This window comes from Carassius gibelio, chromosome B22 (assembly GCF_023724105.1).
Source record: "Carassius gibelio isolate Cgi1373 ecotype wild population from Czech Republic chromosome B22, carGib1.2-hapl.c, whole genome shotgun sequence".
Lineage (NCBI taxonomy): Eukaryota > Metazoa > Chordata > Actinopteri > Cypriniformes > Cyprinidae > Carassius > Carassius gibelio.
In genome coordinates, this window is record NC_068417.1 from 48,228,718 (window position 1) to 48,238,717 (window position 10,000).

At 40.2% G+C, this 10,000-nt stretch overlaps 12 non-coding genes across 12 annotated transcripts; all 12 read right to left on the bottom strand.

Annotated features, from left to right (window-relative positions):
- Positions 1–975: 975 nt before the first annotated feature.
- Positions 976–1,094, bottom strand: LOC128004974 (5S ribosomal RNA). Its single transcript, XR_008177643.1, has one exon. It is a non-coding gene; the product is annotated as a 5S ribosomal RNA (ribosomal RNA).
- Positions 1,095–1,606: 512 nt separating this feature from the next.
- Positions 1,607–1,725, bottom strand: LOC128004210 (5S ribosomal RNA). The gene has a single exon (XR_008176905.1). It is a non-coding gene; the product is annotated as a 5S ribosomal RNA (ribosomal RNA).
- A 510-nt stretch (positions 1,726–2,235) lies between these two features.
- On the bottom strand, positions 2,236–2,354 carry LOC127994525 (5S ribosomal RNA). Its single transcript, XR_008167509.1, has one exon. It is a non-coding gene; the product is annotated as a 5S ribosomal RNA (ribosomal RNA).
- Positions 2,355–2,575: 221 nt separating this feature from the next.
- Positions 2,576–2,694, bottom strand: LOC128002993 (5S ribosomal RNA). The gene has a single exon (XR_008175726.1). It is a non-coding gene; the product is annotated as a 5S ribosomal RNA (ribosomal RNA).
- A 623-nt stretch (positions 2,695–3,317) lies between these two features.
- Positions 3,318–3,436, bottom strand: LOC128000466 (5S ribosomal RNA). The gene has a single exon (XR_008173249.1). It is a non-coding gene; the product is annotated as a 5S ribosomal RNA (ribosomal RNA).
- Positions 3,437–3,946: 510 nt separating this feature from the next.
- LOC127988861 (5S ribosomal RNA) lies at positions 3,947–4,065 on the bottom strand. Its single transcript, XR_008162014.1, has one exon. It is a non-coding gene; the product is annotated as a 5S ribosomal RNA (ribosomal RNA).
- A 623-nt stretch (positions 4,066–4,688) lies between these two features.
- LOC128000467 (5S ribosomal RNA) lies at positions 4,689–4,807 on the bottom strand. Its single transcript, XR_008173250.1, has one exon. It is a non-coding gene; the product is annotated as a 5S ribosomal RNA (ribosomal RNA).
- A 510-nt stretch (positions 4,808–5,317) lies between these two features.
- Positions 5,318–5,436, bottom strand: LOC127988862 (5S ribosomal RNA). Its single transcript, XR_008162015.1, has one exon. It is a non-coding gene; the product is annotated as a 5S ribosomal RNA (ribosomal RNA).
- A 478-nt stretch (positions 5,437–5,914) lies between these two features.
- LOC128000118 (5S ribosomal RNA) lies at positions 5,915–6,033 on the bottom strand. The gene has a single exon (XR_008172913.1). It is a non-coding gene; the product is annotated as a 5S ribosomal RNA (ribosomal RNA).
- A 219-nt stretch (positions 6,034–6,252) lies between these two features.
- On the bottom strand, positions 6,253–6,371 carry LOC128008999 (5S ribosomal RNA). The gene has a single exon (XR_008180720.1). It is a non-coding gene; the product is annotated as a 5S ribosomal RNA (ribosomal RNA).
- Positions 6,372–8,943: 2,572 nt separating this feature from the next.
- On the bottom strand, positions 8,944–9,062 carry LOC128004975 (5S ribosomal RNA). The gene has a single exon (XR_008177644.1). It is a non-coding gene; the product is annotated as a 5S ribosomal RNA (ribosomal RNA).
- A 520-nt stretch (positions 9,063–9,582) lies between these two features.
- Positions 9,583–9,701, bottom strand: LOC128004211 (5S ribosomal RNA). Its single transcript, XR_008176906.1, has one exon. It is a non-coding gene; the product is annotated as a 5S ribosomal RNA (ribosomal RNA).
- Between the last annotated feature and the right edge of the window lie 299 nt (positions 9,702–10,000).

A 10,000-nucleotide genomic window follows, 5' to 3' on the forward strand; every position in this document is an offset into this window, starting at 1 on the left:
CTACTTCTTTAGGAAATTTCACCCTTAGGTACCTTGTACCATCCGCAATGTCTGTGCCTGGATACATTCTTCTTATGATGTCTGAAACAGGTGTTACGCCCCAATTTTGTAATTTAATTAAAATGTCAGAGTCCTCAATATAGGCTGGCAAATGTATGAAAGAAACCACATACTCCCTTGTTTTCAGTTGTCGAATCTCACACAGTTTTCCTTTTATCATTAATCCTTCATCTAATCCATCGCACGCCTCCCTGTTTATCAGTGTAATTTCATATTCTTTTACTTGCCTTGGTCTGACTGCTAGAATCTTTCCTCCTCCAATCCTTTCGTTCACTGCTTTGATAATGTCCTCTGCTCTTGCATCTCTCTGATCCGCCATGTCAACAATTACTGTAGCCTCTTTAGAGTAAATCCTCTTGTTATAATCCATTCGTCCTTGTCCATCTCGTTGTTCTTTATCCATTTCTTTGTCTGTTAGCACTCGTCTTCCTCCTGCCATGTCCACTTCTTTGCCATGTAATCCATCCATTTTTCAAACAAAAGAAAAATTTCTCCCCAGACAGCAAACTGCTGCTGGGAAGTATAAAAACTATAACAAACAAAAATCAATAAGTTGCAAAAGAAATAAATCTTTACGCAGATAAAACAAAACAAAAAACACAAGGTGAGCCTCTCTCACCTACTGCCTACTACAAACTGCCAACTCACTTCCTGTGTGGCTCACTAGCGTTGCCAGGTTGGTTTGGCCGTAAGCGAAGTTTGCTGCAAAGAGAGGGCTATTTAAAGACCAGCCAATCTTATCGCCAGTACATTATATAAGTAGGAAAGAAAACCCAAAAACTTAAAGCACCTGGTATTCCTAGGCAGTCTCTCATCAAAGTACTAACCAGACCTAAACCTGCTAAGATTCAGAGATCGGGCATTGACTCTATTTTATGGCAAAATTATTATAAACTAAGTGAAAAATGTCCAAAAAGCTTACAGCACCTGGTATTCCCAGGCGGTCTCCCATCCAAGTACTAACCAGGACCAAACCTGCTTAGCTTCCGAGATCAGACGAGATCGGCCATAGCCAGGTTGGCATGGCTGTAAGCGAAGTCTGCTGCAAAGAGAGGGCTATTTAAAGAGCAGCCAATCTTATCGCCAGTACATTATATAAGTAGGAAAGAAAGCCCAAAAGCTTAAAGCACCTGGTATTCCTAGGCAGTCTCTCATCAAAGTACTAACCAGACCTAAACCTGCTAAGATTCAGAGATCGGGCATTGACTCTTTTTTTTTTTTTTTTTTTTTTTTAATGAAAGATTATTATATAATTCGTGAAATTTTCCAAAAAGATTAAAGCACCTGGTATTCCCAGGCAGTCTCCCATCCATGTACTAACCAGGCCCAAAGCTGCAAATATTCAGAGATCGGGCATTGACTCTATTTTTTGGCAAAATTATTATATACTAAGTGAAAAATGTCCAAAAAGCTTACAGCACCTGGTATTAACAGGCAGTCTCCCATCCATGTACTAACCAGGCCCAAACCTGCTAATATTCAGAGATCCGGCATTGACTCTATTTTTTGGCAAAATTATTATATACTAAGTGAAAAATGTCCAAAAAGCTTACAGCACCTGATATTCCCAGGCGGTCTCCCATCCAAGTACTAACCAAGCCCAAACCTGCTTAGCTTCGGAGATCAGACGAGATCGGGCATAGCCAGGTTGGTATGGCCGTAAGCGAAGTCTGCTGCAAAGAGAGGGCTATTTAAAGACCAGCCAATCTTATCGCCAGTACATTATATAAGTAGGAAAGAAAACCCAAAAGCTTAAAGCACCTGGTATTCCTAGGCAGTCTCTCATCAAAGTACTAACCAGACCTAAACCTGCTAAGATTCAGAGATCGGGCATTGACTCTTTTTTTTTTTTTTTTTTTTTTAATGAAAGATTATTATATAATTCGTGAAATTTTCCAAAAAGATTAAAGCACCTGGTATTCCCAGGCAGTCTCCCATTAATGTACTAACCACGCCCAAAGCTGCAAATATTCAGAGATCGGGCATTGACTCTATTTTTTGGCAAAATTATTATATACTAAGTGAAAAATGTCCAAAAAGCTTACAGCACCTGGTATTAACAGGCAGTCTCCCATCCATGTACTAACCAGGCCCAAACCTGCTAAGATTCAGAGATCCGGCATTGACTCTATTTTTTGGCAAAATTATTATATACTAAGTGAAAAATTTCCAAAAAGCTTACAGCACCTGGTATTCCCAGGCGGTCTCCCATCCAAGTACTAACCAGGCCCAAACCTGTTTAGCTTCCGAGATCAGACGAGATCGGGCATAGCCAGGTTGGTATGGCCGTAAGCGAAGTCTGCTGCAATGAGAGGGCTATTTAAAGACCAGCCAATCTTATCGCCAGTACATTATATAAGTAGGAAAGAAAACCCAAAAGCTTAAAGCACCTGGTATTCCTAGGCAGTCTCTCATCAAAGTACTAACCAGACCTAAACCTGCTAAGATTCAGAAATCGGGCATTGACTCTATTTTTTGGCAAAATTATTATAAACTAAGTGAAAAATGTCCAAAAAGCTTACAGTACCTGGTATTCCCAGGCGGTCTCCCATCCAAGTACTAACCAGGCCCAAACCTGCTTAGCTTCCGAGATCAGACGAGATCGGGCATAGCCAGGTTGGTATGGCGGTAAGCGAAGTCTGCTGCAAAGAGAGGGCTATTTAAAGAGCAGCCAATCTTATCGCCAGTACATTATATAAGTAGGAAAGAAAGCCCAAAAGCTTAAAGCACCTGGTATTCCTAGAAAGTCTCTCATCAAAGTACTAACCAGACCTAAACCTGCTAAGATTCAGAGATCGGGCATTGACTCTATTTTTTGGCAAAATTATTATATACTAAGTGAAAAATTTCCAAAAAGCTTACAGCACCTGGTATTCCCAGGCGGTCTCCCATCCAAGTACTAACCAGGCCCAAACCTGCTAAGATTCAGAGATCGGGCATTGACTCTAGTAGGAAAGTAGGAAAGAAAACCCAAAAGCTTAAAGCACCTGGTATTCCTAGGCAGTCTCTCATCAAAGTACTAACCAGACCTAAACCTGCTAAGATTCAGAGATCGGGCATTGACTCTTTTTTTTTTTTTTTAATGAAAGATTATTATATAATTCGTGAAATTTTCCAAGAAGATTAAAGCACCTGGTATTCCCAGGCAGTCTCCCATCCATGTACTAACCAGGCCCAAACCTGCAAATATTCAGAGATCGGGCATTGACTCTATTTTTTGGCAAAATTATTATAAACTAAGTGAAAAATGTCCAAAAAGCTTACAGCACCTGGTATTCCCAGGCGGTCTCCCATCCAAGTACTAACCAGGCACAAACCTGCTTAGCTTCCGAGATCAGACGAGATCGGGCATAGCCAGGTTGGTATGGCCGTAAGCGAAGTCTGTTGCAAAGAGAGGGCTATTTAAAGACCAGCCAATCTTATCGCCAGTACATTATATAAGTAGGAAAGAAAACCCAAAAGCTTAAAGCACCTGGTATTCCTAGGCAGTCTCTCATCAAAGTACTAACCAGACCTAAACCTGCTAAGATTGAGAGATCGGGCATTGACTCTTTTTTTTTTTTTTTTTTTTTTAATGAAAGATTATTATATAATTCGTGAAATTTTCCAAAAAGATTAAAGCACCTGGTATTCCCAGGCAGTCTCCCATCCATGTACTAACCACGCCCAAAGCTGCAAATATTCAGAGATCGGGCATTGACTCTATTTTTTGGCAAAATTATTATATACTAAGTGAAAAATGTCCAAAAAGCTTACAGCACCTGGTATTAACAGGCAGTCTCCCATCCATGTACTAACCAGGCCCAAACCTGCTAAGATTCAGAGATCCGGCATTGACTCTATTTTTTGGCAAAATTATTATATACTAAGTGAAAAATTTCCAAAATGCTTACAGCACCTGGTATTCCCAGGCGGTCTCCCATCCAAGTACTAACCAGGCCCAAACCTGCTTAGCTTCCGAGATCAGACGAGATCGGGCATAGCCAGGTTGGTATGGCCGTAAGCGAAGTCTGCTGCAATGAGAGGGCTATTTAAAGACCAGCCAATCTCATCGCCAGTACATTATATAAGTAGGAAAGAAAACCCAAAAGCTTAAAGCACCTGGTATTCCTAGAAAGTCTCTCATCAAAGTACTAACCAGACCTAAACCTGCTAAGATTCAGAGATCGGGCATTGACTCTATTTTTTGGCAAAATTATTATATACTAAGTGAAAAATTTCCAAAAAGCTTACAGCACCTGGTATTCCCAGGCGGTCTCCCATCCAAGTACTAACCAGGCCCAAACCTGCTAAGATTCAGAGATCGGGCATTGACTCTAGTAGGAAAGTAGGAAAGAAAACCCAAAAGCTTAAAGCACCTGGTATTCCTAGGCAGTCTCTCATCAAAGTACTAACCAGACCTAAACCTGCTAAGATTCAGAGATCGGGCATTGACTCTTTTTTTTTTTTTTTAATGAAAGATTATTATATAATTCGTGAAATTTTCCAAGAAGATTAAAGCACCTGGTATTCCCAGGCAGTCTCCCATCCATGTACTAACCAGGCCCAAACCTGCAAATATTCAGAGATCGGGCATTGACTCTATTTTTTGGCAAAATTATTATAAACTAAGTGAAAAATGTCCAAAAAGCTTACAGCACCTGGTATTCCCAGGCGGTCTCCCATCCAAGTACTAACCAGGCACAAACCTGCTTAGCTTCCGAGATCAGACGAGATCGGGCATAGCCAGGTTGGTATGGCCGTAAGCGAAGTCTGTTGCAAAGAGAGGGCTATTTAAAGACCAGCCAATCTTATCGCCAGTACATTATATAAGTAGGAAAGAAAACCCAAAAGCTTAAAGCACCTGGTATTCCTAGGCAGTCTCTCATCAAAGTACTAACCAGACCTAAACCTGCTAAGATTGAGAGATCGGGCATTGACTCTTTTTTTTTTTTTTTTTTTTTTAATGAAAGATTATTATATAATTCGTGAAATTTTCCAAAAAGATTAAAGCACCTGGTATTCCCAGGCAGTCTCCCATCCATGTACTAACCACGCCCAAAGCTGCAAATATTCAGAGATCGGGCATTGACTCTATTTTTTGGCAAAATTATTATATACTAAGTGAAAAATGTCCAAAAAGCTTACAGCACCTGGTATTAACAGGCAGTCTCCCATCCATGTACTAACCAGGCCCAAACCTGCTAAGATTCAGAGATCCGGCATTGACTCTATTTTTTGGCAAAATTATTATATACTAAGTGAAAAATTTCCAAAATGCTTACAGCACCTGGTATTCCCAGGCGGTCTCCCATCCAAGTACTAACCAGGCCCAAACCTGCTTAGCTTCCGAGATCAGACGAGATCGGGCATAGCCAGGTTGGTATGGCCGTAAGCGAAGTCTGCTGCAATGAGAGGGCTATTTAAAGACCAGCCAATCTCATCGCCAGTACATTATATAAGTAGGAAAGAAAACCCAAAAGCTTAAAGCACCTGGTATTCCTAGGCAGTCTCTCATCAAAGTACTAACCAGACCTAAACCTGCTAAGATTCAGAGATCGGGCATTGACTCTATTTTTTGGCAAAATTATTATATACTAAGTGAAAAATTTCCAAAAAGCTTACAGCACCTGGTATTCCCAGGCGGTCTCCCATCCAAGTACTAACCAGGCCCAAACCTGCTAAGATTCAGAGATCGGGCATTGACTCTAGTAGGAAAGTAGGAAAGAAAACCCAAAAGCTTAAAGCACCTGGTATTCCTAGGCAGTCTCTCATCAAAGTACTAACCAGACCTAAACCTGCTAAGATTCAGAGATCGGGCATTGACTCTATTTTTTGGCAAAATTATTATAAACTAAGTGAAAAATGTCCAAAAAGCTTACAGCACCTGGTATTCCCAGGCGGTCTCCCATCCAAGTACTAACCAGGCCCAAACCTGCTTAGCTTCGGAGATCAGACGAGATCGGGCATAGCCAGGTTGGTATGGCCGTAAGCGAAGTCTGCTGCAAAGAGAGGGCTATTTAAAGACCAGCCAATCTTATCGCCAGTACATTATATAAGTAGGAAAGAAAACCCAAAAGCTTAAAGCACCTGGTATTCCTAGGCAGTCTCTCATCAAAGTACTAACCAGACCTAAACCTGCTAAGATTCAGAGATCGGGCATTGACTATTTTTTGGCAAAATTATTATAAACTAAGTGAAAAATGTCCAAAAAGCTTACAGCACCTGGTATTCCCAGGTGGTCTCCCATCCAAGTACTAACCAGGCCCAAACCTGCTTAGCTTCCGAGATCAGACGAGATCGGGCATAGCCAGGTTGGTATGGCCGTAAGCGAAGTCTGCTGCAAAGAGAGGGCTATTTAAAGAGCAGCCAATCTTATCGCCAGTACATTATATAAGTAGGAAAGAAAGCCCAAAAGCTTAAAGCACCTGGTATTCCTAGGCAGTCTCTCATCAAAGTACTAACCAGACCTAAACCTGCTAAGATTCAGAGATCGGGCATTGACTCTATTTTTTGGCAAAATTATTATATACTAAGTGACAAATGTCCAAAAAGCTTACAGCACCTGGTATTAACAGGCAGTCTCCCATCCATGTACTAACCAGGCCCAAACCTGCTAAGATTCAGAGATCGGGCATTGACTCTATTTTTTTGCCAAATTATTATATACTAAGTGAAAAATTTCCAAAAAGCTTACAGCACCTGGTATTCCCAGGCGGTCTCCCATCCAAGTACTAACCAGGCCCAAACCTGCTTAGCTTCCGAGATCAGACGAGATTTTTTTTTTTTTTTTTTTTTTTTTATTAACAAATTTAAAATATTTCATTAAAAACATTGTACACATTTTCCACAGAAGCATAACAAACAACAACAATAATTATTTGCCACAGGTTTGATAAAAGCCATTTCTCTAAACACCAAACACATTTATTTCACTTTACATTCAATAAATAACCTTTTATCTCCATTTTTCTTTTTGAAATACAATTAAGGCATTAGCATACCATGATACAATGTATAAAAACATTATAATAATAAATAATAATACAAATTTAAACCAAACATTGTATTCTTAGTCTACCTCCTCCTCCTCATCTTCCCTCAACACTTGAAATTTATTCTCAAACAAATGTTTCCCCTTATTGTATTTTTCCCTAAAATGTCTTTTTTTTCTGGCCACATTCACATTTGGTATTACCTTAAGGGTTCTCCTTCTTAATGTCACCCTTTTGTCCTTTCTATCATCCATTCTGTCCACTCCTTTCTCCTCTTCAGTTATCTCTTGCATTTCCTCCTCCTTTTCTTTTAGTCCTTGGTTCTCCATTTCCTCCAATGCCCCTTGTGTTACTTCCTGTGATGTCAATATTCCTTTGTCCATTTCTCCTTCCAGCCTTTTCTCTTCCAATTCCATTTCTTTCTCCTCTTCAGTTATCTCTTGCATTTCCTCCTCCTTTTCTTTTAATCCTTGGTTCTCCATTTCCTCCAATACCCCTTGTGTTACTTCCTGTGATGTCAATATTCCTTTGTCCATTTCTCCTTCCAGCCTTTTCTCTTCCAATTCCTTCTTATTTTCCACAATAGCCTCTTTATTCACACCATCCTCTTCCTCATTCTCTCCACCATTTTGTAATTCAGTTTCTTTTGACATTCGCCCTCCTACACCTTCTGACTCTTTATTTTGAATTTCATTCTCCATCCAACACTCACATCTTATGATCACCTTTCTGCAATCCGGGCACTTAATTGCATCGCAATCCCTTGCGTAATGACCCTGGCCATTGCACTGATGACATTTAAAATCTGGACAGTCTTTGAACACATGTCCCGGATTCATGCACAATCGACAGGTTTTAACCTGACGATCATGCATGATCCTGAAATACTGTGTTCCCTCCTCCGTATCAAACTTTGTACTGTATGGCAGAGACACTACTTCTTTAGGAAATTTCACCCTTAGGTACCTTGTACCATCCGCAATGTCTGTGCCTGGATACATTCTTCTTATGATGTCTGAAACAGGTGTTACGCCCCAATTTTGTAATTTAATTAAAATGTCAGAGTCCTCAATATAGGCTGGCAAATGTATGAAAGAAACCACATACTCCCTTGTTTTCAGTTGTCGAATCTCACACAGTTTTCCTTTTATCATTAATCCTTCATCTAATCCATCGCACGCCTCCCTGTTTATCAGTGTAATTTCATATTCTTTTACTTGCCTTGGTCTGACTGCTAGAATCTTTCCTCCTCCAATCCTTTCGTTCACTGCTTTGATAATGTCCTCTGCTCTTGCATCTCTCTGATCCGCCATGTCAACAATTACTGTAGCCTCTTTAGAGTAAATCCTCTTGTTATAATCCATTCGTCCTTGTCCATCTCGTTGTTCTTTATCCATTTCTTTGTCTGTTAGCACTCGTCTTCCTCCTGCCATGTCCACTTCTTTGCCATGTAATCCATCCATTTTTCAAACAAAAGAAAAATTTCTCCCCAGACAGCAAACTGCTGCTGGGAAGTATAAAAACTATAACAAACAAAAATCAATAAGTTGCAAAAGAAATAAATCTTTACGCAGATAAAACAAAACAAAAAACACAAGGTGAGCCTCTCTCACCTACTGCCTACTACAAACTGCCAACTCACTTCCTGTGTGGCTCACTAGCGTTGCCAGGTTGGTTTGGCCGTAAGCGAAGTTTGCTGCAAAGAGAGGGCTATTTAAAGACCAGCCAATCTTATCGCCAGTACATTATATAAGTAGGAAAGAAAACCCAAAAACTTAAAGCACCTGGTATTCCTAGGCAGTCTCTCATCAAAGTACTAACCAGACCTAAACCTGCTAAGATTCAGAGATCGGGCATTGACTCTATTTTATGGCAAAATTATTATAAACTAAGTGAAAAATGTCCAAAAAGCTTACAGCACCTGGTATTCCCAGGCGGTCTCCCATCCAAGTACTAACCAGGACCAAACCTGCTTAGCTTCCGAGATCAGACGAGATCGGCCATAGCCAGGTTGGCATGGCTGTAAGCGAAGTCTGCTGCAAAGAGAGGGCTATTTAAAGAGCAGCCAATCTTATCGCCAGTACATTATATAAGTAGGAAAGAAAGCCCAAAAGCTTAAAGCACCTGGTATTCCTAGGCAGTCTCTCATCAAAGTACTAACCAGACCTAAACCTGCTAAGATTCAGAGATCGGGCATTGACTCTTTTTTTTTTTTTTTTTTTTTTTTTTTTTTTTAATGAAAGATTATTATATAATTCGTGAAATTTTCCAAAAAGATTAAAGCACCTGGTATTCCCAGGCAGTCTCCCATCCATGTACTAACCAGGCCCAAAGCTGCAAATATTCAGAGATCGGGCATTGACTCTATTTTTTGGCAAAATTATTATATACTAAGTGAAAAATGTCCAAAAAGCTTACAGCACCTGGTATTAACAGGCAGTCTCCCATCCATGTACTAACCAGGCCCAAACCTGCTAATATTCAGAGATCCGGCATTGACTCTATTTTTTGGCAAAATTATTATATACTAAGTGAAAAATGTCCAAAAAGCTTACAGCACCTGATATTCCCAGGCGGTCTCCCATCCAAGTACTAACCAAGCCCAAACCTGCTTAGCTTCGGAGATCAGACGAGATCGGGCATAGCCAGGTTGGTATGGCCGTAAGCGAAGTCTGCTGCAAAGAGAGGGCTATTTAAAGACCAGCCAATCTTATCGCCAGTACATTATATAAGTAGGAAAGAAAACCCAAAAGCTTAAAGCACCTGGTATTCCTAGGCAGTCTCTCATCAAAGTACTAACCAGACCTAAACCTGCTAAGATTCAGAGATCGGGCATTGACTCTTTTTTTTTTTTTTTTTTTTTTAATGAAAGATTATTATATAATTCGTGAAATTTTCCAAAAAGATTAAAGCACCTGGTATTCCCAGGCAGTCTCCCATTAATGTACTAACCACGCCCAAAGCTG